The sequence below is a fragment of the Patagioenas fasciata genome, chromosome 11 (genome assembly GCF_037038585.1).
Source record: "Patagioenas fasciata isolate bPatFas1 chromosome 11, bPatFas1.hap1, whole genome shotgun sequence".
NCBI lineage: Eukaryota > Metazoa > Chordata > Aves > Columbiformes > Columbidae > Patagioenas > Patagioenas fasciata.
In genome coordinates this window covers 19995664-20020335 of record NC_092530.1, presented here as the reverse complement: position 1 = coordinate 20020335, position 24672 = coordinate 19995664, and the positions used below count along the sequence as shown (strand labels likewise).

General features: G+C 40.3%; 1 long non-coding RNA gene across 1 annotated transcript; it reads right to left on the bottom strand.

The window, feature by feature from the left end:
• Positions 1-1934: 1934 nt before the first annotated feature.
• On the bottom strand, positions 1935-24672 carry LOC136106291 (uncharacterized). Its single transcript, XR_010652117.2, has 3 exons — positions 24571-24672; positions 2899-8200; positions 1935-2368 (listed from the first exon to the last, which is right to left on the bottom strand). It is a non-coding gene; the product is annotated as an uncharacterized lncRNA (long non-coding RNA).

The following is a 24672-nucleotide window of genomic DNA, read 5'->3' as shown; positions in this document are numbered from 1 at the left end:
GCCAGGGTTTATAGCAAAACACAAAGAGACTGGAAAATAATTACTTAAGAAGCTGCATGCCAATACTGGCTTGCCTGGTTCTCATGGCCCCCATCCAACAGTCTGTGCAGCTCAGACAACTGATACAAAACAGATTCTGCTTCCAATCCTGCTGATCCCTTCAGGGTGAGATTTTGCTCACAGGAAAAGGAGATGACCTTTTATACATCCTTCTTCCTGGTTCTATTTTTCTCAGCAGTTTTGTGCCTTTCCTGCATAGCTGGGATGTTCATTGCTGCTTTTCAACAGACCATCAGGAAGAACACATCTACTCCAGATCGCAAGCCACAAGTCCATTCTCATTAAAGGTTTAATAGAATGGGAATTGTGAGAAACTTTGATTCAGAAACTTAGAAAAGGGACATTAAAAGCTTTTGGTAATGCCTAAAGAGTTTAATTCACTAATGTAATACTAAATAACAGACTCTGTTGTAAAACATGTAATCAGATTAAAGACCTCTGTTGACTTAATCTCAACGACTGGTGCTTGATCAGATTTTTCCCCCCAGGTTCAGCACTTTTGGATTCATCTGTGTGGCCAACTCAGAGGTGACAGATGTATTAAGGACATTGCTGCTGAGCTACTTGCCTCTATGGACAATCTGCTATCATAACCCAAAAGAGGCTGCCAAAAGCTCACTCATTTATGCCCTCACAACAGAACAATTGCAAAAGTGCTGCAAGTGCAAAATGCATAAGCCTTCTAAGTCATGCTCCTAGGAAAACCCATTTTTTATATTTGAGGGCAGAGACTTGGAAAGCAGATTTGCCTTTGGGCGTTTTTATCAGTCTGCAACCTGCAGTTAACGTAATACACACTAATCATGTCAGTGATTGGGAAGTTTTACATACGCATGTGGGAAAACACAAGGCAGAAATAAATTCACTCAAATACACCAGTAAACCTGAAAATCTCCACAGAACCACTCTTCTACTACACGGGGTCTGGAAGAAGATTTTACTGTCCCAGCCACTCAAAAGAGACCCACAGGTCTCCGTCCACAAAATTAATCAGAGTGTTTTCAAGACTATTTGCAAGATTGTCAGTTTTGTGTCATTGTTACATTGATCACAGTATCAGTTGATTTTATCATTTTGACTCTTAATTGAAGAGAATCTAAGAAGAGACTCAAGTCTCTTCAGGATTTGTTGGGTGGAACATTCTCCTCAAATCCTTCATTCATTGAGACCAAAGCTCTTTTCAGGATAGCACGGCCTTTCTTGTAGCACTGGCTGCCTTCAGTCCCTGAGAACTTGTCAATTTGTCAGATATTAGTAATTACCGTATGACACTTCTCAAACACAGAGCTTCATCTATAAAAAGGAGAAAAACAATCTGAAAAGGACTAATGTGTTTGAAGTATGATTAAATACAGGCTAGGTGTTTATCACAACTGTGCAAACCTCTGAAAAATCTCTGCTGAAATACTGACTTGCTTAAGAGTTACCAGATTGCAGTGAAAAACTGCATTTGCAGCCCGGGGATCCTAATTCCCACAGTTCTGCTTCCACACATGGTCCAGACATCTCAGTTTTCCCTGAACAAAGCAGCTTGCCACCAAACAAACATCCAAGCCTGTCCAAGAACCATCGGGCAAGTCTCAGTCCACCTGCCCCCTCCCTGCCCATCCTAGATAGATGCTTCAAACACGTTCAACTTGTCTTTCAGAGACTGAAACACTGCGTAAATGCAAAACATCAGGTATCGTATCGTGGAAGACGTAACAGCAGATACAACTAATAAAAGGGCAGAGATAAAGTATGGAAGAACAAAAACCTGGCAGTATGCAATTATCAAAACTTAATGACTGGTGAGCGCATAGGTGTCAGAATATAATGATTTTCCTATTGGGAAATATTTTGGGGGCGTGACCAGTAGAAACTGAGGAGTCATTTTTAATTGAGTAAAATAAAGCCTAGGAATGAGTACAATACTAATTTTCACATACGCTGAACTGAGTTCATCAATCTCATTAACAGTTCCATTTTCTAATTCTTTTCCGGTATCAAGTGCCAATATTTGTGGAGCTCAGTAAAGCCAGGAGACGCTGGAAGGTTGTTTGTTGGTTTGGTTTTTTTGTAGTTCTGTGCTTTCTTGCTAGTTACACATGAACAGCTTTTCGCAGAGGATAACATAAATGCGTGTTACATAGAATCACAGAATGGTTGGGGTTGGAAGGGACCTCTGGAGATCATCCAGTCCAACACACCTGCTAAAGCAGGTTCACCAGAGCAGATCGCACAGGAGTGCGTCCAAGCAGGTTCTGAATGTCTCCAGAGAAGGAGACTCCGCAGCCTCTCTGAGCAGCCTGTTCCAGTGCTCTGTCACCTACAAAGTAAAGAAGTTCCTCCTTATATTCAGATGGAACCTCCTGTGTTTCAGTCTGTGCCCATTGCCCCTCATCCTGTCATTGGTCACCATTGAAAAGAGTCTGGTCCCATCCTTGACACCCACACTTGAGATATTTATGAGCATAAATAAGTTCCTCTCTCAGCCTTCTCTTCTACAGGCTGAACAGACCCAGCTCTCTCAGTCTTTCCTCCTAAGAAAGATGCTCCAGACCCCTCAGCATCTTTGTAGCTCTCCCCCAGACTCTCTCCAGTAATTCCTCATTGTTCTTAACATCCTTGGCCAGATTTAACTCCAAGTGGAGCTTAGCCTTCCTCACCACATCCCTGCATACTCTAACAGCGACTGTATATTCCTAACCCACGAGATTATTCCAATAAAATCTTGAAGAAGCCAAAGTTAGCTCTGTTGAAGTCCATGATTGTAATCCTACTTCTTGCTCTGCTTCATCCATGCAGGATCTTGAACTCTACCATTTCACAGTCGATGCAGCTGAGGATGCCCCCAACCTTGACATCTCCAAACAGTCTTTCTTGATTGGTTAGGACAAGGTCCAGCAGCACACCTCTCCTTGTTGGGTCCTCCACAATCTGTGTCAATCGTGTTACAGGGACACAGGAACAAAAATTACTTGGCTGAACACCTTCAGATTAAAAAAATAAATAAATACATTCAAAATAATATGAATGATAACAGGTACCATTATTATTCCTCCTACTACCACCTAGTTCTTCTACAGCTCTTGCCATCACTAGAGTTAGAAATCCTTTATATAGAAATTGCTCTTTTTACACTCTTTTTACAAAGATGAGAGCAGAAGTTGGGTAGCCCAACTATTTTATGCAGCATCTGTTCAGCAGAAAACACATGAACTACAGTGGACATGAGGACTGTGCCCCACAAATCCCAGAACTCATGATTTTCTTTATCCTCATCACAGACCTCCTCACCTCTAAAGCCCAGGAGTGCATTTGTAGTCCCCTTAAGCAGGGAAGAAAACTAACTATCCCACATACAATCCATAAGTGACTGGAAAAAACTTTAACTGGAAACATCATAGGTTATTTTAATACCCACAACACACATTCTGGTTGCCACAAGCCTGGCCACTCTCCTGATTTTCCTTTCCAGGCCCCACAGCTCTCTCCCTCTGGACTGGGCTCTTCTGCGCAGCTCATTCTCACATTCCAGCACCTCTTCTTCTCCAGCAGTATCAGAAACAACCATACCCGGCTCCAAAAGCCCAGTGAAAGGACCAGAGCCTTAGCTGGGTAAAAGGAGTGTAAAGGCAACTCCTCCCTTAACATGGCAATGCCATTAGTGGCAACACCTGCATGGAGGTGCATCCTCTTAGCATGCTGCCAGTGCACCTGCCCCAACAGCCAAAGGGATGCTGTTTTCTGATGAAACACTGATTTTGATCAAGCCACTCAGAGCTGCCAACACCAAGGAACCTCAGGGTCTTTCAGGCTGCTTGACTTCCCATGTCTAAACTCAGGGACAACAGTGTTCAAACATGTTAGGGTCAGGCAGCATCCTAGCATGAGGTTAGTAATCCAGTTTTGGATGACAGTTCTATTTAATTGCCACTCTGGGCTGGTAATTTACTTAGGCAAAAGGCCAAAATTTCTATGAGACTTCAAGGAGTCTCAGTACAGAAAGGTAAGGGACTGAGTAGTCCTGAGGTGAGGTCTCAGTGCAGATGTGCATCTGAAATTAATTTCTCGGAAGACAATTTACTGTTAGTTACAAAGAGTAAGAACTCGTCTTTTCTGGCAACTCAACTCATTTACATCTCATTTCATCATTTTAGTGTCCATGATTTATGTGGAATCAAGGCTCCAAAGAGAACAGAGTTTTATCTCTTCTTCCTCCATGGCATACATCTCTGCATAATGAACTGAGAAAGCTTTTTCATCTTTTTTACTTCAGCTATAAGAAGAGATTGAAAGATACAGTTCTGCTACAATTAGCAGGAAATATATAGATCTACCACTCCTAAATTTTGGGAAAAGTTTACAAGAATGTTGTCACTTCTCTGTGGAATTGCTAAAAGAATGTTAACACCCAATGTTAACAACCTGCTTCCATCAGGTTACAACTGCTCTGCAGTGTAAAGGATACCCACTTCTACAAATGTTTTACTCTATAGGATTTTGTCTTAGAGCTGAAGAGGTATGTTGTTTTACACTGTTATTTTTTTTATTCTCAAAGAACCTGCATTTTCTGTATCTGCTTCTAATGTTCAAGTGAAAAAAAGTATTATGAAGACACATTTTTCCTTCGAGCTGGGGCAATTACCAATATCCGATGGCACTCATCCAGATACTTATGTTTGTGGAGCTTTATAAACTTTTCTTCAGTGATGAGTTTATTTGCATAATCTTGGTCTGGCAATCCTGTAATCTCCCACACTCCTCATTACAAACCTCTCCTTGACCTGCAAGCAAGGAAGTTTGCACAGGAGTGTTGGAATGCAAAATGAGAAATTGCGCTGACGTCCTTTCCATGCGATGAAGCAAGACACAAGAACCTGGGTGTATGTACCGACAGGGAACACCAGGACATGTCGCAGCAGCAGCAACTACTGAAAAAAGGGTGTTGAGCAACCCCTGGGAAGTGTGATGGACAGCAAATACTGATCTGTAGAGGACTAGCTGTGAGGAATGCTCCAGTTTATAGCGAAAATCTGGTTGTGATAGTTGTGGAATGTTCAGTTTGTTGTCACCAAATGCTCATCTTCTCTCTCTCTCTTTTTTTATTTTACAAACAGTTGTAAAAGCTGAAGGAGAGAACTAGATTTTCTGTCCATGATGGGAAAGTATCCAGGACCATGTAAAGAGACTGTACATATTTTTAGCAGAATTATGGTAGCCAGTAAGAAGTTAAAAATAGTAACAATCCTAGGAGTTTAAAAAACAACTTCACAAACAAGAAATGGGCACAGAGATAGTACTTGTTTGCATATGCAGATACATGCTTTGCAATCATACCTCCCATGCCAGCATAAGTAGGCATATTGATCACGTTATAGCAGCCTGAGGTATGCAGTTCAAACACATTATATTTTCAGGCTATTGAAAAGAGAGGACCTACCTCAATATAGAATCTAATCATGTGATACAATTATATGTTTGAATCAAAGCAGGTCCTGTCCTACCGACGGTCATGTAACACGATTGTTTTCCCAATTGCACAGTACAGTGCCAGGAGGCCTGGGAAACTCCCTTCCATTAACTTGATCACTTCTGATACGCATGCATGGAAACAGAACAAAACATTACCTGAATCTTCCTAGGGTTGCCTTCTTCACTGTGACACTGAAGAAGGGCTCTGGGTATGTGTGAAGCATTAAAACAACACAGATACTGGATGAAGCACTGGTAGTAGAAGGGGGAACACACAGACTTGAGTCCTATCAAGGGTTTAATATTGGCTGTCTTTCTCTTTCAAATGTTTCAGCACTTCCCATTTCTTGGCTTTTGTGCATATATACAACATTGCTTTATAACATAAATTGCAGATTTGTGTCTAAACTCCTTTAAACTTCCTAGCTAAGTGAAGGTTGGGGAGGGGAAGGAAGCATGTTGGTAGAAAATAAGCCAAACAATGAGAGCTGCATTTACCCACTTGCTTAACTGATTAGAAGACAATCAGTTTTTTCATTTGCATTCAAATGACATGCACTTGGGGGTTATTCTGGGTGTGTGTGAGGGTAACTGGCGGAGACACTAGACAAACAGATGTTCTCACTTATTAACTTCAACAAGGTTGCAAGGAAGTTGATGCTGTTGTGAAAGAAACGTTTCTCTGTCAAAGACTAAAAGACTGCTGGTGATGCCAATTCTGTCAGAAATGCTGGTATATTTATCTTGACTGTTTCCTAAGGCTTTTCAGGGTTCACTGGTTCACTTGACGTTGAATATGTTTTCTCCATGGGCACGCATTGGCTGATAAAATGGGTGTGGATGGTAGAGAGGAAACTAAGCCCTAGAGAAGAGTTCAGGCTGAAACCTAGACAAGAAGAGTTCAATATGCCACACTGGCATAGTTTTACTGCTATACTGCTGGCTGTTTATATGAAGCTCGAGGTTCTGTCCTTCCTTATCTGCCTAAATAAAGGCCATATAACATCACTACTAGTTTTAAAATTTCAAGCACATTATTTAATGACATAGACACCTATTTTAGGCCTTTAGCTTGGAAAAATAAAGATCAAAATAACAAGAATACAGCCACCACATGACACTCCGAACAAGGTCAGGGTTTTCACAGGCACACTAAGGTCACAAATTATAAAACAGCCTGCAAATGGCTAACTTGCTAGCTTTGCTCCAATAATGTACGGATATTTACCAACTTGGCGCTTGGATCTTCTTCTTTACCAAAAGAAGGTATCAAGCATTCTCATTACAGTGGTTTTTGTGACCACCTCTACAAAGATTTTTTCAGAATGGGTGACCTGGAAGGGTTTATCCTACTCAGCTTCTTTAGTAGGAAGGTTCACTGTGGAGTCAGAAGGTGCAAAGGAGGAGTTTTGGAAAGGGCAGATCTAGGTCACACAATCCACCATGCCATGGACATTAGTGTCATTCTTTTGCCCTCTCGGAATGATCAAACCTCAACTTAACCAGGTAAGGTTTTCCTCCTGCTACTCCAGATAGAGCATTGTTCCACAATCTGACACCTCTGAAGATCATATGTACCTTTTTTAACAACTTTCTTTTCCTCCTTTGCTGTGATCACCCCTTCCCCTTCCTTCCTTTTGCCCTTTGTCTATTGAGACCTATGCTATCTCCTCTCAGCCTTTGGTATTTCTAGGATAAATAAACCAAATTCCTCTAGTCACATCTCTGTTCTTCTGGTCATTCTCTGTACATTTTCCAGCCTGGATTAAGCTGCTTTGGACATGGGTAACCACAGGTAGGAACAAAGAGTGAGAAGGACAGGGATGAAACCTTTGAAGACAATCTAAGCATCATGTTTACATGAGAGCCCAAACAGAAGGGGCAGATTCTCCAACCTTTTGAAAAGCTGTTGACCCTAGCAGGGTGATAAAGAAGATGATTTATCACTTTAATACATTTATTTATTAAAGTGTTTCTTTGGTTAATGTTTGAAGGTAGTTTCCCACTAGAGATAAAACAAACTAAATTGTATTTGCAGAAGATTAGATAATACTAGTCTGTTTTATAATAAGAAAAGTGTCTGGGAGGAAGTCACTGGAGGTGAGGCATGTGACTGTTAAATAGGAAATTCATCAGAACTGATTTTCCGAAGGACTAAATAGCTTCAAAATCAACAAAAACCAAAAAAGTGGGAAAATACTGTAACATAATTTTTTAACTTCTATTTTCAAAACATTTTAAAATGTTGTTCTAATTGCCTTTTTTATTTTTTTTATTTTTTTTTCAACTTAACCTGAACATATGTATCAGTTCTGCCACAGGACTAAGAAGCACACTGCTTAGAATCACAGAACAACTCAGGCTGGAAGGTACCTCTAGTCCAGACTCCTGCCTATGAGGTAAACAGACTTTTTGCCTTTTAAGTATAAAATGAAGTAAACTTCTGCAGTTGGAATATTGTTATGCCACTTAATAGGATTGGGATCTAGGCTAAAGCAAAGACTCAGTTCTAACTTTATCTGGCACTTCTGCTGAAACAGTTTTTTCCCTTAGCCAAAAGAAACAGCTTATCCTCCTTTCAGCTTGAACAGATGCAGTCAGAGGTGTCCTGTTTTAATATTGTTACTGCAAATATTTCTGCTGCAAGTCCTGAGATCTGCTTCAGTGAACATCAGTGAGACTCCTGAAAAAGAAATTAAGAAAAATTTTCAGTGCTTAAAAAAATCAATACCAAAGCAAAAGCCTGCAGGAGGTGAGAGAAAGAAACAATAGTGAAATAGAACAACTAAAAGTTTCTAACACCCTAAAATCATTGAAAGTTATGGAAAAAAAAAAAAACCAAAATAAAACAAGGCTTTGACAGCCATAGAGAAACAAACAGGAAAAGACAGATAGAAGATACTGATGTTTCTGAATCCTAGAGATGCAGTTTGGATACAGTACAGCACTCCACAGGTTCAGCAAGAAGAAAGCAGTAAAGAGGTCATCTCCTCATACTCATGAAACAAAAATTCTTGCCAAGTCAATGCCAAGAATACAGAAGACACTTTTCTTTTGAGAGAAAAAACAAACTCAGTGAAGAACTCAAGCATTTCCCCCCTTCAACTCTTCTGCTGAGATGGTATTTGAGATGAAACAGGAAACTAAAGACAGGAGCCATTAAAACAGGGAATCACAACAACCATTACCTTCAGAGTCACTGTGGTTTATCTCATGTCTATACAATATGGCAGGTCCATCACATACACAGATGTTGTGATGATGCTATAAAACCTTATGATAATGAAGTAATGAAGCTCTGCGGTGTCATCCGAACCCTGCAGTTGTACCTCTGCAACTATCTCTGAGTCGATCTGCTGTATATATATTGAAATATATTTGAAAAGCTCTTTTGTGAGATCACAATATATAGTTTCTCACCTTTATTGAGATCTGCCAGCTTCTAGGGTTTTTGACCATAGTTATTTTGTGTCATGAATGAAGAAGAATTTGCAGATGCAGTAGGTAAGGTGTGTTTGTGTGAGTTGGCCATTTCCTTTTCTCTCTCCAGTTAATTCCTTGTGAACCTGCTCCTGTTGATTCCACTTCTGACTGACTGATACATAACTCAGACACCATTTAACCAGCACACACTAAACCTAAGACTAATGCAATCACAACAGAAATTCCAATTCCACAGCAGGATGGTGAGAAAAAGACAAAGTTTGAGCTTAATTATTGAAGAACGATAACAAGCGTGACTTGTGTGTTTGATTAACACTATCTCCATTCCCCACCCCTCTAATGAGATGCCACACTTTGCTTGTGTATATGCAAAGTTGAGATGAGCATGAGCCTTGGAGCTTGTGTCAGTCACATTGATCAAAGACATTTAGATAACCTCCAAGCCATTTTTATAAATACCTTCTTCCTTCTCCTCTAGAAGTTCCATGGTAACTATTTTACAGAGAAAGATAACTTGTGTTTATAGTTGCTGAAGAAACTAAACTGTGTTAACAGTACTAAACCCATTCAGCTGGTTTTCCTGATGACGGGACCATTCCTCATCAATCAAGCTTTCAAACCTCAGCAATGATCTGGGACCTTCTTTCTTGGGCATCTGACCTGAAAAATCTTGCAAGGGAACATGCAAAGTGTGGCCTCTGTCAAGGAGGCACCTGCACATGGGCAACCCTTCAGTGTTGGGAACAAGGCCTCTTTGCTCCAGCAAGAGGCTTTCTCAGACCTAGTTGGGAATAAGGCTATTTATTCAATAGCAACATTCTGGTATCGAAACAAAGCCCTGTGTACACTGTTTGGCTTTGCCTACAAACAAAAGTCGGTGTCTGGATAAAATGCCAGTACAGCCTAAAAATCATGTGGAGCAGTCCAGAGCAAAACATCCTTTTCTATATATTTTATTCTTCCTCTTTTCCTTCAGCTCTTTTTATGACAAAACACTTGTGCACAACCAGAGGTAGAGCCTCACTTGGTAAGGAAAGCCTTCTCCTATTAAGCCTTATTCCTTATTTTCTGTTTTTAAAAAGCCTCAAACAATTTAGTGTTTCTGTGCCAGTATGATTTCTATGGATTAGACTTTTTAGACTAGGAAGCAAGTGTCAGACTTGCTCCAATTCTTTGTTAAACTAGACCATCAGCTGTCAGGTGTGACGCCTAACAGACATAACAGTCTGTCTCTTTTTTCTTTGCAGTTACATTTAGATAAAAAGATTTCTGTATGAGCAAAGAGTGCAGTAGGCCAGGAGGGGAATTGGATTCTAAAAGGCTACATGAAATTCCTTTTGCTTCCCAAATGGGACACAGTAGGTACCCATGGAAGTTGCCAGACACTAGTTTATGTTACGTTTAATTATGCATATTTTCACAGAACCTAGTACTGCCTACTACTTGGACCTGATGAAGCTTTGCTAATTGCTTTAAAGACTGCAGGAACCTCCTGTGAAGCTAAACCAGACCTTTTATGTTGCAAATTGGGAGGTGAATATATTTTCATTGTTTTTCCCAGTAAGTGTATTCCTGACTCTGTCAGAAAGTCCTGAACACTGTGAAACTTAAAAGCCTCTCCCCTGCAAGTCCATGTTGAGCTAAACAAATTATAGAATCACAGAATATCCGAAGTAGGAAGGGACACATAAGGATCATCAAGTCCAACTCCCTGCTTTTCAAATGACTACCTAGAAGTAAACGATATGAGTAGGAGAATTGTCCAGGTGCTCCTTGAACTCTGGCAGGTTTGGTGCCGTGATCACTTCCCTGGGCAGCATGACCCACTCAGTACAGCCTCCTGTGCTCCTGTCTGTGGTCCAGCTCTGGCTGTCACCTCCACGCACTCTGCAGTGCTCAAGAGTTAAAATACTCTAGAAGGCTGAGGAGCAGGGATACTGAGTTAGAAATGACAACTGTTTTGTGCCGTGAGCTCTATTTATTCATGCTCACCAACAGATATACCAAGAGAGCCCCCCCATAGGAAGGCATTAAATGTTTGCAGCACACCTCCTGCCGTGTCCCCACCTTGCTTTTCTCTGTTGACAGATTCCCGAAACCACAGATGATGCTGTGAAGCTGTGGCAGGTGGAAATGTAGGAGGTTTTTAATACCTGTCAAGGAGCTGTGTAAAGAGGCAACTCCCAGATACTATAAACTGTTTTTGTTTTCTGGGTAGTTTGTTTCAAAGGTGTCAGGTTTATATTTTAAACTTCCCTTAACTTGGCCTGGCATTGAGGAAGATACTTCATTTACATAGAAGTTGTTGGCATTTAGACACAAAGATAACCCAAGATAACCTTCTCTGTTTTACCCAAAAGTTCACTCAAAGCCTTTATCAAACAGTCTTCTCCCATAGATTTGGAAGGAGGAAGTTGGTTTAGCACACGGTTCCTATCTGCAGCAGTCGCAGAGTAAAGCCCCAGCAGAGAAAAGTTCAAGACAGTGGGTAACACTGTCACACCACTAAGGTCTGGGGATCAGACCAGCAGAGCCTTGCGAAACACAAACACACAGCATGGGGCTGGCCCAGGCTGAGGAGCAAAAAGCTGTAAACAAGATTGAGACGGACACTACAATGAGAGGAAACACTCAAGCTCAGGAAGATGGAATGTGCTGGATTGCTAACTGCAAGTTTTTGTCGTACATCTCCCTTCCAGTGAAAGCACAAGTGAGACTCGGGAGGGTTGGTTCTGTCCTACCCTTAGCACAAGAGGCAGCTCCTGGCCCTTCAGTTCTCCCTTTAAGCCTCTGCTGTAGCTCTGGGTGACAGAGGCTGTGAAGAGGGTTGTACTGTACTGGTTTGTACAATTTTGTACTGTTGGTAAATAATTTCCAAGTCTCTTTTCCTAAGGCAAAATATTGAACTTTAAAACAAACAAAACAAACCACATCAAATTATAACTTTGAATTAAAAGCTAAATTTTTTCAGTGTTTTCTGTTGCTGTTGTTTGTTTGGTTTTTTTCAGTTAAAACTCCTCATTCAAGCAAACAGACAAATCAAAAGCAATGGCAATGTTAGTTCAATGGGCAGTGAAAAGTGTTTTCAGGTCTCCTGTGTGGAAAATAGAAAAATTAAATTCTCAACTGAATTTTGAGATGGTGTTCTCCACCAGAAGACATCTTTGGCTATCTTGGATGCTGTCTGAGAAAGCCCATATTAACTATTCTTGGTTTTGGTCAATTCTGATTTTAAATAATTTCGTGTTTCATGCTAATGATGATGAGGTTAAGAAAAACTACAGCACCAAGCTTGCCTTTATTAGACTTGAACTCTGTTCTTACCTGCTAATATAATGTGACAAGCTGGTATGAACATCTGCTTCTAGTTTTTAGCGTATCTTAAGTTATAGCTTCATCTGTCGTTTTATCCTGTTCAAAGGCATAGCCTCACCAGGTTTAGGCTACATTTGCAGTAACAAAGGTGAAAGTGAATACATGTCTCTCAGCTGTGTGTATTTAGCACTTCAGTACAAACTTGCTTCTAGTTCTCTGCAGCTTAGTTTTATTCACTGTTTGCTGCACTTTTCTTCAAAAATGGGCAAAAAGATCATGCCTAAATTTGGGTCAAATAGAGATTAGGGTGCCGAGAATTAGATTCAACTTCGTATAATTGGAAGCTCATACCAGCACTCCAAGTCTGAAAGCAAGACTCAGTCATTTTTCAGTTTGGATTCTGCTCAGGAGAATCTAGGCAGGCAATCCCACAATGTAAATAAAATTCTGACAACATTATGAACATCTTTAACAACTTGATTATCTTTCTACAGCTCTCTCTTTCAAACTCCAAACAGCAATATGTTCTTGTAATAACTCCCAACTGCTTGAAGTAAAATGCCTCCAGAGTCAACAGGAATACGCTGAAAGATCTGTGAGAAATAAATACTTCCTTTTTGTCAAACAGGATCTGACTGGTGTTTTATGAAGATTCAAGATACAGAAGTCACAAACTCACTGACTTTCCACCAGCCTAAAAAACCCTGTGTGTTTATGGAAACCACACAAACACACAGAGTAGGATATTCTGTTGACTTAAGTAAGGTGGGACTTCACCTACTGCTTAGGTATGTCTTTCTTGCAACTTCTCTTCAGATAAGAGGAAGCTCCCATATTAATTAACACAAGGAATTATGTCCTACAGCTGCAAAGGAATCTCCCCTTTGCTCCTTCCAGCAGTGTCCTCCTCCCACTCAGCATGGCCTTAAAGACCTGCAATGTGCTTCCACGCATGCCAGCAGCAGCATTCAAACATTTTTCAGCTTCATTTTGGCCTCTCCTTTTCTTACTGCCCTCACTATGGTTTGATCTGGCCCTAGGATTTACCACAAATAAAATCTCTTTCTTTTTGTAAGTAACTGGCCTACAGTATTAGCTTAACCACTGCTGCTGGAGAAAGGCTGCATGTTGAAAAATAAAATGTCCACAATTATACTCAACACAGAACATCTTGCAAGACACATGCCTTAGAATACAGATACCACTGAAACTACCATTTCTCATTTGCAGTCTGCCTGGACTTGGACACCTTCGCAGAGAGTGCACAGGAGTTAGACAGGGCAGCAGCCGCTGCCTGAGAGTGCTGAGAAGTTGGCAGCTGGTGGAGGAAATGTAATATCTGGCACAAAACACTCCGTTATCTTGGTCATGGAGCAGTCATCACTTTCCTTGCAGATCCCTTTATTTGCATAGATAAAAGCTTTCTGTGCATGTGTTTCTGTCGTGCCTACAACTCTGACCTAAAAAAAACCAAAACAACTGTGTCATGATGATGACCAGAGTATGTGAGCATATAGCTAAATGCTGTTCACAACAGACAGAACAGCAAGGATCTCTAGAAGGAAGAGGGACCACAAAGCCATAATTAACTAATCAGCAAGAACCTTTGGAGTATGAATTATCATCTTCAAAAGTATCCAAATCAAAACAATGTTAGGTACCAGATACACACACTGAGATGAGAGATCCAAGCCACACTTCCCTTGCTGGAACAGCACAAGGCTCATTTATGGCACTTTCATGTGCAGCAAACATGTCATACCTGGGCAAAAGCGCACACATGCTCCTCTCCTGCAGTAGTTCACTCCCTGTGACATTCTTCCGTCAGAAAGCCTCACCATCCTGTTCTTCACGTACGCTACTCCCTGCCTATGCATTTGCCATTAATTCATGAAGGTTATTATAACACTTATATTTAGATAACTCCAGCTATAAAGAAGTATGGACAGGATTTCACTATTTTATTGCTATTTGATTTATATGGTAATGGTGGTCAAAGACACTCAGCCCATGTACCGGATATACTGAGGGATTGTTCTGGTCCCCAAGAGCTTGCTGGGCATGCTGATCAAAGGCAGACAGATACTGAGAAACAGAACCACATGTGAAAATTTATTTAAGGCAGAGAAGACATTCAATCACGGTGGTGGTTCAGTTGGAAGAAGGGGAATAAAATCCAGAGGAAGGAGATACTTAGTGTTGTAAGCACTTTAAAAAAGGAAGGTACTGTATGACTGCTGAAGTGCCTTACTCCCAGCTCCTGCTGGGTTCTCAAACTAGCCAGTAAAAGATACTTTCCACCCAAAAAAAACCCAAACCAATCAACCAAACAAAAAACCCCACCTGAATTTCTCAGAAGGAAGTTTCCTCTCACAAGAACTGCAGCCCAGTTATCATCTAAGGATATAAGGACTTCAAAAGGACATAGAAGTTTTGGGATGCTTATTACCTATTATTTTAGAAAATGTTGATGGATATACAATGCACATCAGTTCCTGCATTCTCTGACACCTCTGTGTTGACACAAAAATGCCTTTTGTTTCATCAACTGCAGTAAGGAAGAAAAATATCTTTTTGTTTGTGCTATTAAATAAACACAGACAGCAGGAGCAGATTCACCACAGAAATACAAAGAGGCCATAGGACCATCTGGCAACATTCAGTGTCAGCTCTTGTGGGAGCGGTACCCATTCTTGCACTTGTCTTTCATCACCATCATTGTGGCATTCAGGTCACAGTTGGTATGTGTCTTGATCTTGTCTTACTAAATGTAGCAACATCAGTTTCAGGAGTCCAATTGTTTGCTCCTTCAGTTCCATTTGTGCTTTTGCCATTGACTTCTGTTTGTACTGTATGCACAGATAGGAGGGAAATCTTCACATGAACTTGAACAACGAACTATGTCAACACAATATGATCAAAGATAGTTTGTTTGAAGTACCATAAAAATTGTATGAGATCACAGACACATACACTATTAGGAGTAGAAGGTAAAAACAAAAAAAAATGTCTTGTATAAGCTGCTGCAGCATTCTTAATCAGGAAGATTTCATTGCCGTCAAGCTCAGCTAGTCATTAAGTTCATTGTTAAAGATAATTCTCCCAAATTTTATTCCATAGGAATCTCAAGATATAGGCTTTCTGACTGGAACAATCTCTGACAGCAACACCATCAGAAACAAACCTCTGAGGACCTTGACCACATCATGAGGTATATGGAGGTCAGGCTCATTAGCCAGGTACAACTCACTATGGAACAGGAATCTAGCAGCATGACCAGCCCAATGGGTAAAGGCTCCAACTGCTCCTGGTAACTTCAATTTTAACATCTTGTTCTAATGCAAAGGTCGGGATTCATATTATTTGTAAATCTTATTTGTAGGACAGATTAAAATTCTTAAGATTTAATAAAACTTTAAAAGGATATTTTACTTTTGCTGAAGGTACAGGGAGCTAAATTAGGAAATGGGACTGGGCATTCATGTTACACAATGAACAATTTGTTCAAGCAATGATGGACAATCTGTGCGAATTCATATATTGTGCAACACACTAATGAAAAACCCTTTTTTCCTGTGATGCAATGTCCAAGTTCTGCCTGGGACTTACATGCATATACATCTTTTGGTTGCTGATTGCAGGGAATCTGCCCATAGTTCAGGTCTCAGACTGAAGTCTGCTTTGCCACTGAATACTTGCTCTTCATGTAAAGACAGCATAATGATTTGTGAGTATGTCATGAAAACATTTTCACTCATTATTAATACAGCAGTATTTCTGTACTTTGAACATCTTCTGAAAGGCTCTCTGTATAGTTTTCTGAGTTTAATAATGTGCAAAAAACTCAAACTGTCAGTACTCCAAAGTTTACTAGGTATAGAATTAAGATTGCTTATGTACAGTGCTCCCTTTTCATCTTTGAAGCACTCCAATAAATGTCCAGATTCATTAGGATGTCTGTCAGGACTATAAAGAAAGTTTAGCTTTGGATGTAAAAGCTGCTCTTGGGAGTGCACATAGAGGAAAGACTAGAAGCTTCCTTATTCTCTGAATGAATGTAACTGAAATGTTACAGGAAAGTCAGTTTATCTGAACAACTACTAGGAAACAAGGTCAAGTTCAGAAGTGGAGACACTGGGCAAATTCAGAGCCACAGCTCTAAACTGCAGCTCAGAGCTTGGGGCTGAGTTTCAATCTGTCTTAGGTAAAATATCATAGAATATGTTGATTAGATTAGAAATCTGGTAAGAAATAATATTTGATCAAGAGCAGTGTATGAAGCCATGCACACAGTTGTGGGCAGAAAGCAGCTTAAAAAAAACCCTGATAATCACTACTGACTGTTTAAAGTGCTGCATAGACTGAAGCAATTGTTGCGGAATTAGTAAAGAGAATTTGGCTTGGCTTCTGGTAAGGAAGTACTTCCAGAGGTCACAGATAATCACAGAACGAATGCCAAAGTCAGGGAGAGACCAAGGTGAGGGTTTCCAGGAAAGAAATGGGGAAAGGACTAGAAATAACTGTCAGGTCAGAACCTCTCATTTTCTTGAGAACTGGAATTCCCCAGTGTAGTAGTAACCTGATCTGATTCAGTGGAAATTACTTAAAGGCCGGGGAACAGCAAACAAAAGTACACACCAGAAAGCTGCAAACAGAACTGTCAGTGCAGGATCAGGATTTCATCACCTCCAGGAAAAGATAGTCTGAGCTTTCCCACTGGGAATACCAAAACAATCAATCTTGCCCTACTGGAGCATGACTGGATCCAAGGCAATTGCGGAGGACGAGTGCTGTAGAGAAACCAATCATCTGCCCATCCCACAAGGGTCACTGACAGTAACTCTTTGACCATGGTAGTTTCAGGGATTAATTCAGGAATTACTCTAAAAGTAATTGGCAATTGCTAAATTAAACCCTTCAAAGTAGATGTTCTACATGCTTCATAATGTTATGCTTGTATTTACCACATTGGCATGAAAAAACTGTAGCACTTCTTATTAAAAGATGCCCCTAATACAAAGTTCTTACAGAAATTATTTGCCTTGGAGACTTAGGAGTGATGGGAAAAGCCCATCAGTCTCATTCTTGCAACTGCTCTTAGAACTAGCTAGAAATTACCCACAAAACAATTCTTCAAAAGAACAGTAACTTGGTAGAGTTGTGTAACGGGTCTTTGGCAGCATTAATTTAATATCGTCTCTGCAGAAATATTTTGTTTCAACTTAAATGAATTAAATATTTATGTTTCTTTAAGTCCAATAGATTCTAAAATCTTGATTTGAACACTGCTCCTATGATAAAATCATGAAATGCCTTGATCTAGTAAAAAAAAATTTTTAATCCATTTATTTTTTATGTTTTAGAAATAAAATTTATCAGAAAAATTTTGTTAAACTAAGAAATTTGAGCTTTTCATAATGATTCCAAAGAAAAGAATTCTCAGAATTTCTAGACAGACAAATTTTCTTTTTTTATTACATTGTAAAAGCAGGTGAGATAAATGGAATTATTGGCATAATTTCACTTCCTTAGTGCATTCTTCCAAATTTTAAGGCTTACCAGACAGAACAGGGAACTCAAAACTATGAATATCCACTGACACAGACTCACTGCTGACCAGTTCCCATTGTCTTTCTCGCCCACAGCTGTCAGGGAACCTGTGGGAGGTTGGGATGTGCCTGGAATGCAGACATACAGCTTGAGTGGGCAATTTCAACTTTCTGTTTCCCCTTATATAAAACCGGGATAACTACTAAGCTACGTATCTAACCTAAGGTTATCCTTGCGTAGCATGTTGTAGTGCAGAGAAACTCAAGACCTGTTTCATTTATCAGTAGGACTAGGACAGCATTAAAGATGATGTGTGGTTATTGCAAAAAGCTGTATGTATAGGGCTACAGCCCTTCTAGAACCTAAGCGCAGTGCAAAAAGAGACAGATCTTCTCCATCATACAACCAAAAACTACACCACCTTAACCTCCCTCCTCCCCTCACACACCAGCCAATCTGCCCTGGAATTTGGAATTTCGGGCCCAGACTGGGAGCAGATACCTGATCAGCTGTAGGATGCTGGCACGCGTTTGTGGAACGTCGTCTGAAAGTAAAGCCTGACCAGCTGCCAGTTTGCTCCCTGATGCCTGCTCGAGGATCACACTGGGGATAGAAATATCAAGACCACATGCAAGGCAAATATCCATGGACTCTGCAGCCCTTTAAGACAACAAAGCTGAACTTCTAGCAGCCTCTCAGAAGCTGATAGCAGACCCAGACTGGACTGAGGAGTAGTACTAGCAATAGAATATGCAGTTTAATCTTTCATGAAATTATCATGATATCAGCAAGTGACATGTTATTAAGTCTTAGGACAGCATAGGCTCTAAGGGCTATATTTGGGTGTGGGACAGGGCTGCTTTTCTCACATTCTTCAGCTACAGTGACCTCACTGAAAGGGTGGAGGACAGGGAGGAGGACTTCACCTCCAGATAAAGGTGTTTCTGCTGAAACAGAAAGTAAAGGTGGGACTGAGACTTCCTCCTTCTCCCCAGGCCCCTGTCCTACCATATTCACCCCTTCTTAGGACTCTCCTCTGCTCCTGTGCTTCAGGAAAATTAAAACCCCACAGCCCGCCCCCACCAGACAGAAACCTACCCACATGAGTGGCATTTGATGTCATATCTTATGCCTGCAGTAGAGGTTGGCACAGAGTGCACTGAGGATGCCAAGGCATAGTAACTTTCCCACTGCAATGCAACTGTGAGAAGAACATGGACAGCTTCCCTCCTGTAGAGTAAAGTCCTTCCCTCAAAGGTTTCTCCCCTCAGACTGCTCAACTAATAAGCACCCGTGGGACCTTCTTTGACTTGCACAGAATTGTAGTTGGGAAGAAGTGTTCCCACACATCTGGGACTGGTCTAGGAATCACACCCAGTCTGATCAGAATGGAATCTACTTCCCCAGCACCACAGCTGGTGAGCACAGTTCTCCTTAGCTGGTGTTGGAGACCTCCCTGCTGAGCACAGCACAGCACAGCAGCCAGGTGTGGACCACAGAATGTCATCCCATCCAGCCTGAGCCAGATACTGGGTTTGCAGTCACTTGCCTTGTGGTTGCTCTGTGCTCCAACTGGAGCATAGACTTTTCAAGTCAATTATGCTCCAGAGGAGGAACAAAACTGTTGTCCAATAGGGAGAGTTTTGTGATTGTACAAGGCAAAGCTTCCGAGGAATTGGAACAACCAGGAACCTGTCAGCTGCCAGATCAAAACCAAACATTGACCAGTCCATTTCCCTCCCTCCTACCAAAGGTAAATACAACAGCAGCCTACTTATATATATATATATGTATATGTGTATATATATATAAAAATAAAATGAATAAATATATAGAAAATGAAAAAAAATATATATATATATTCATATTCCCCCTTCCCCCAGTTTCCCTCTCGTCAAGAAAAACAAGTGACACTAAAACCTCTGACCTCCTGTCTGGTGGGAAAAAGAAAAGGAAGCACTGTCACTGACTGTTGGTGGGATGGTGTCCCAAAGTACATAACTGAGAATTAGAGAAATACCTGTTCAGAGGATTAAGGCCTGGAGCAAAAAGTTTAGAGGATTACGCTGAAGCAATACTTGACCAGTTCTTCAGGAAGCACATCACAGATTTTCACAGCATAATTTTGAGGGGCAGTTTTTCTGTGCAGTCTGTGCAGGGACCCAGAGGAACATCCACAGAGTTACACCTATACAAATAATTGCTTTTTATGACTCATTCAAGAAGTTTAGAAGACTGTGCAAAGAAGAGCTGGCCACTGGAAAGATATTAGATCAAAGATCTTGGACAAACATCACTAGGTCTCCTAACATCAGGCAGTGATTAAAAAAGTAACACAGAAAGACAATTAGGAGGAACTTAAGAAAGACCCTCTGAGGAGGTGTATTCTTCTCCAGTACAGAGCCTGGGACAAATTTAGATGCAGGCATAAGTACTGGATGGTTGATCTAAGGGTTTCCTTGGATTTATCTCAGTGTAGTAGTTCAAAGAAACACGTTTGCTAAAAAGGTAAGAAAATTTCCATTGCAAGTCTTCTGGAGCAGATCCTTTTTTTCTGAGGAAGCTCTGTTATAAGCCCTTTATTGTACATGTTAGAAGAGGGAGAAAGAGGGTTTCATACTGGATGTTGAAGGTGCCTTGACAGCCCATCCACACCCCACCTTCTAAAAGAAGACTTATTGGCTTTATTGGTATTACCAAGCATTCCCAACAGCAAGAAACTTCAGTTTCTGAAGCTGAAATGAAGGAAGGAGCTGAAGGAAAGAAAGAAAGAAGCCATAGCTTCGCACTTTGTAAAACAAGCAGCAAACTTTCACAGATGAAGGAGGTGATGTGCTTGTTTATTATTAAGTTCTGTAACAGTTACATATGCCGTATAGCACTACTCTGGTCATTTGTGTAATGGGGTTTGAGGGAAAGAAGATGACAAGGTTAACAAATCTGGAAGAAACTAAATGTAAACGACCAACTCTTGAGTCTGACTGTTTGCAACTTGCTTTGTTAACAAATAAAAGCACTCAGCAAAATGTGTTTTCTATCAGAAGGAAGACAAAAATAAACCTTAACCGGTTCTCCTGAAATTGAGGAAGATCAGAAGAAAGAAAGTAACCATGGCACAGGAGATGAAAGACAAGTGAAATTGGACACAAAATCTAACTTCAGCTCTGAGGAATGCTAAAGCTCTGTAAGCCAGATGGGAAGACACGTGAGTAGAGCTGGTCGGGGATTTGCAAAATAGAAAAGGTAAGCTTGAAAAAAGAAAAGTAGATCTGACAAGATCATTACTAACAAGGATGATTGACTGCAGCCCTGACAGGCTCAGGGCAAGGACAGTCAGGCTCAGCTCTGAAATGCTGACCTGACGACTTTTAAAAGACAGCTTCTGTAGGCTTGAACCAAAGCAAAAGGAGAAAAAGTAAAGTGAAGCTTTGGGTGCTTCTTTCTTTCTTCAGGAGTTATTGCAATGAATGAGACTAATGGACACCATCAGATTACTCAATATTAGCTTTAGCTTTTGTTGGAAAGGGCAAAAAATCTGGTAGTATCTTGTTAAAAAGAATCTTACAGAAGAATGTTCCATCTTTGCTGAAAAATGGCATTTTTGTCTGTATGTGTTCATTCTGTGTGCAATTTTTATTTGTATTATTTCTTCAGGTTTGCAAAGTTAGGACATTAGCATGGAATTTTGAAGCTTATCAGAAAAGCTCCGAAGCATTCCTTCAGTTCTTCTGCCTTAAGGGTTTACGAACATTTCCTCAATTGCACAAGACAGAAAACACTGGAGGACTCTGCAGGCAGAAGTTAGCACTCAGAAAGGAAAGAGAGCTGCTGATAAATTTACCAGATGGTATTTATTTACTGAAGTTATCATTTGCTTCAGACAGAAGAGGGAACAGCTGTTGTTAAAGGTACAAGAGAAAGAAGCAACAAATTTCCTGCTTGTGAGTACATATTGAAAAGAGGACTCCACTTTTTAGTTGCAGCCCAGAAGTTCCCCAGAGGAGGGACTGCTCATTGCAATGAACACACCGGCAAATACACCATCTGCAGACTTAAATAATGCGTTATTCCTGGATTGTGTTTCGGAAGGGGATATGAAGATATAGTCTGCTGCTGCCTTCAAATGGTGTTAACAAACCATCAAAATTTCCATCACCAACAAAGAAAAAACATATTTACCCGAAACACTTTCTGAGACCTTTTGATGACCTCTGTGCAGTGAGAGTTTTTGTTCTCCATGATCAATCTAACTGATTTGTAAATAATACTGATATCAATGACTCATGGGTGGAGGCACTACTCTGTAGACCTAAAAGGATCAGCACTAGTGCCTGTGGTAACTTTTGACTTATAAGAAAGTGAGTTTGCAGGTGTATGCCTTGGCACATGCACATTTGTTTTCAGCATGTTAAAATCGCATTTAATCACATACATCGTGCTTTTCCAGTCTGTTGGAAAACACAGCTCAGTGGTTTGCAGTCTCTTGTTCCTGATCTCTGCCTCACAGTGGACTACTTCTAAGGATCTACAAAGAACAATTATAAAACAACAGCCTGCTAATGTTCTCTTAGGCTTACACATTCATAGGACTTCATTTTTAGGATTCACATATCCGAAGAGGTAGAAAATCACTGATGAAGTTCAACCACAAGCCCTAGCTAAATTAAGATTCAATTCACCAAGCTCCTGTGCAGGATATAAGAGTAGACAATTATAAACATCCCTCCTATCTTAAAATTTTGGAATTTCAGATATTAGGCAGTCGAAGAATAAAAAGAAAACTAAGCTCACGCTAGCCTATGTGAGCTGTCCTATTCATGAACAGTGGACATATCTAACAGCACACCTGGGATAGATGTGGTATGAGCCAAAGAACTCTGAGGTATTAAAGCCAGAAACTGAGGCCTTCAGTTCCTATTAAGACTGACTTATCTACCACCAAACAGAAAACAAACTGCTTTGCTCTGAAATTAGTTTAATACCCAAATAGGTACCAGATTGAGTTAGAGCTTCTATCAAAATATGTTAAAAGGCTGGAATTGTCCCATGAAACTGCTACAAACATTTTCAGACGTATTAAATATTTCATCTAGGTATAAAGTAATATTCATATTTGTGGAGTTTGTCACATCAGGTACTCTAATTTTTTTCTGAAGTGATGCAACTTAAAGAAAATATTACATTTGCTGTTCCCATCTCATCTGGAAAACAATAATTTAGGTCCGCAGCAAAATGCCTCAAACACAGAACAAAGCTGATTTAATCAATGTGTAATCTTAGATGGAATCTCACCTTGTTGTCTGTTTTACCCTTTACTTTTATGTAGAGTTTTTTTGAGAAGTGCTGTACACCAGAACTCTGCTCTTATTATAATTACATAAAAAATAAAATCGACCTTACTGAAATTCCATGCCACCGGGGACCATAATACGGACAACACATTATGACTTGTGAAGTCCCATGCTAGCATTCCCCATGCTTGCAGACACTACTAAAATAAAGTCCTGCTGTGTATAGTAAATAATTGTAGAGAGGAAGTATTTTCATGATACTGTTTGAATACGAAAAAACGGGCACAACTGTGCAGAAATGCTGGTTTTGGGCACCTTCATTTCTGGTGCTTCAAAGAAGATACTTAGGGTCTAAACTTTGAGAACGTTCCAGCTGCCAGTGACTAACAAGAGAAACTAAGCACTGAAATACGACAAATCTAAAATTTAAGAACGATCATTGTTTGAGCCATCTTTCTGGACAACACTATGACTAAGAATGGAACATGGAAAAGTGTTTTTTCTTCTCCTAGGGAAATTGTTTCATGTTGTATAAGCAGACTATTTCCAGATGGATACAGGCATTTCCTTAGAGTGGTTATAGGAATCCTGATTACCTTGCACTCTCTGTACAGCAGATTTCCTTTGAAAGCAAGGGTGTCACTGGAAACCTGGCTGAATACCTAAAGCATACAAGACCAATGTTTAACAGAGATACTTGATACATGCCTTGGGGAGCTATTTGCATCATCTACTTTAGTCATCCAAGTGAGATTAAGCACAGCCAGCTAGGAGCTCGATTTCCTTGTGCAGAAAATGCATGAAAAGCTAAGTATCTCCAGAGGACAACAAAGGGACATTAGGTCAAAAAAAACGTAAGTTTAGACCCTCCTCCAAACATACCAATAGCTCTAAACTCCTTAGAAGTCAATGCAGAAAGAGGAGCAATGCCAGCAGGCAATTCATACTTGTAAGACATGAAACAAACTGCTGCATCACGTTTTGCATCACTGAATAGCAAGGAAACCAGAGCTCCTGCAGTGCTGGTGGCATCTTTGCTCACAGGTGAGAGCAGCCCACAAGGATTTTCTGTAGTGGGCCAATAGCTGGTCTGACACCATCAATTACCTTTCATGAACACTCGTTCATTTACCCTTCCCCTTTCAGTCAGCTTTGACAGTATTCTGTGGGGTACTGGGCTTTTCACAAATATGTCAGTATATCTAAGTGCTACACTCAACTTTCAGTAACTTAGAGACTGCCAAATCTCACTCGATAAGCAGTAGCTCCACTGGCGAAATAGGCTGGAATTTTTAAAGTATGGGCAATTGCAATCTGATTTTCAATATCTAACTATCTCTCTTAAAACCAAATCAAAACAAACAAACAAAAAAAAACCAACCAAACAAACCCGAAAGAAACCCAGAAACAGTATTGTTATTACACTGAAGTTACGTTTGTTATGTTTTCATACCTTCCAGATGATTTTCTGCAGCAGCCTACAATTCAGCACTAGATGGCCTCTTTCTTCTTTCAGAGAAGGTCTGAAATGTCATTATATCTCCTAGGGACTTAA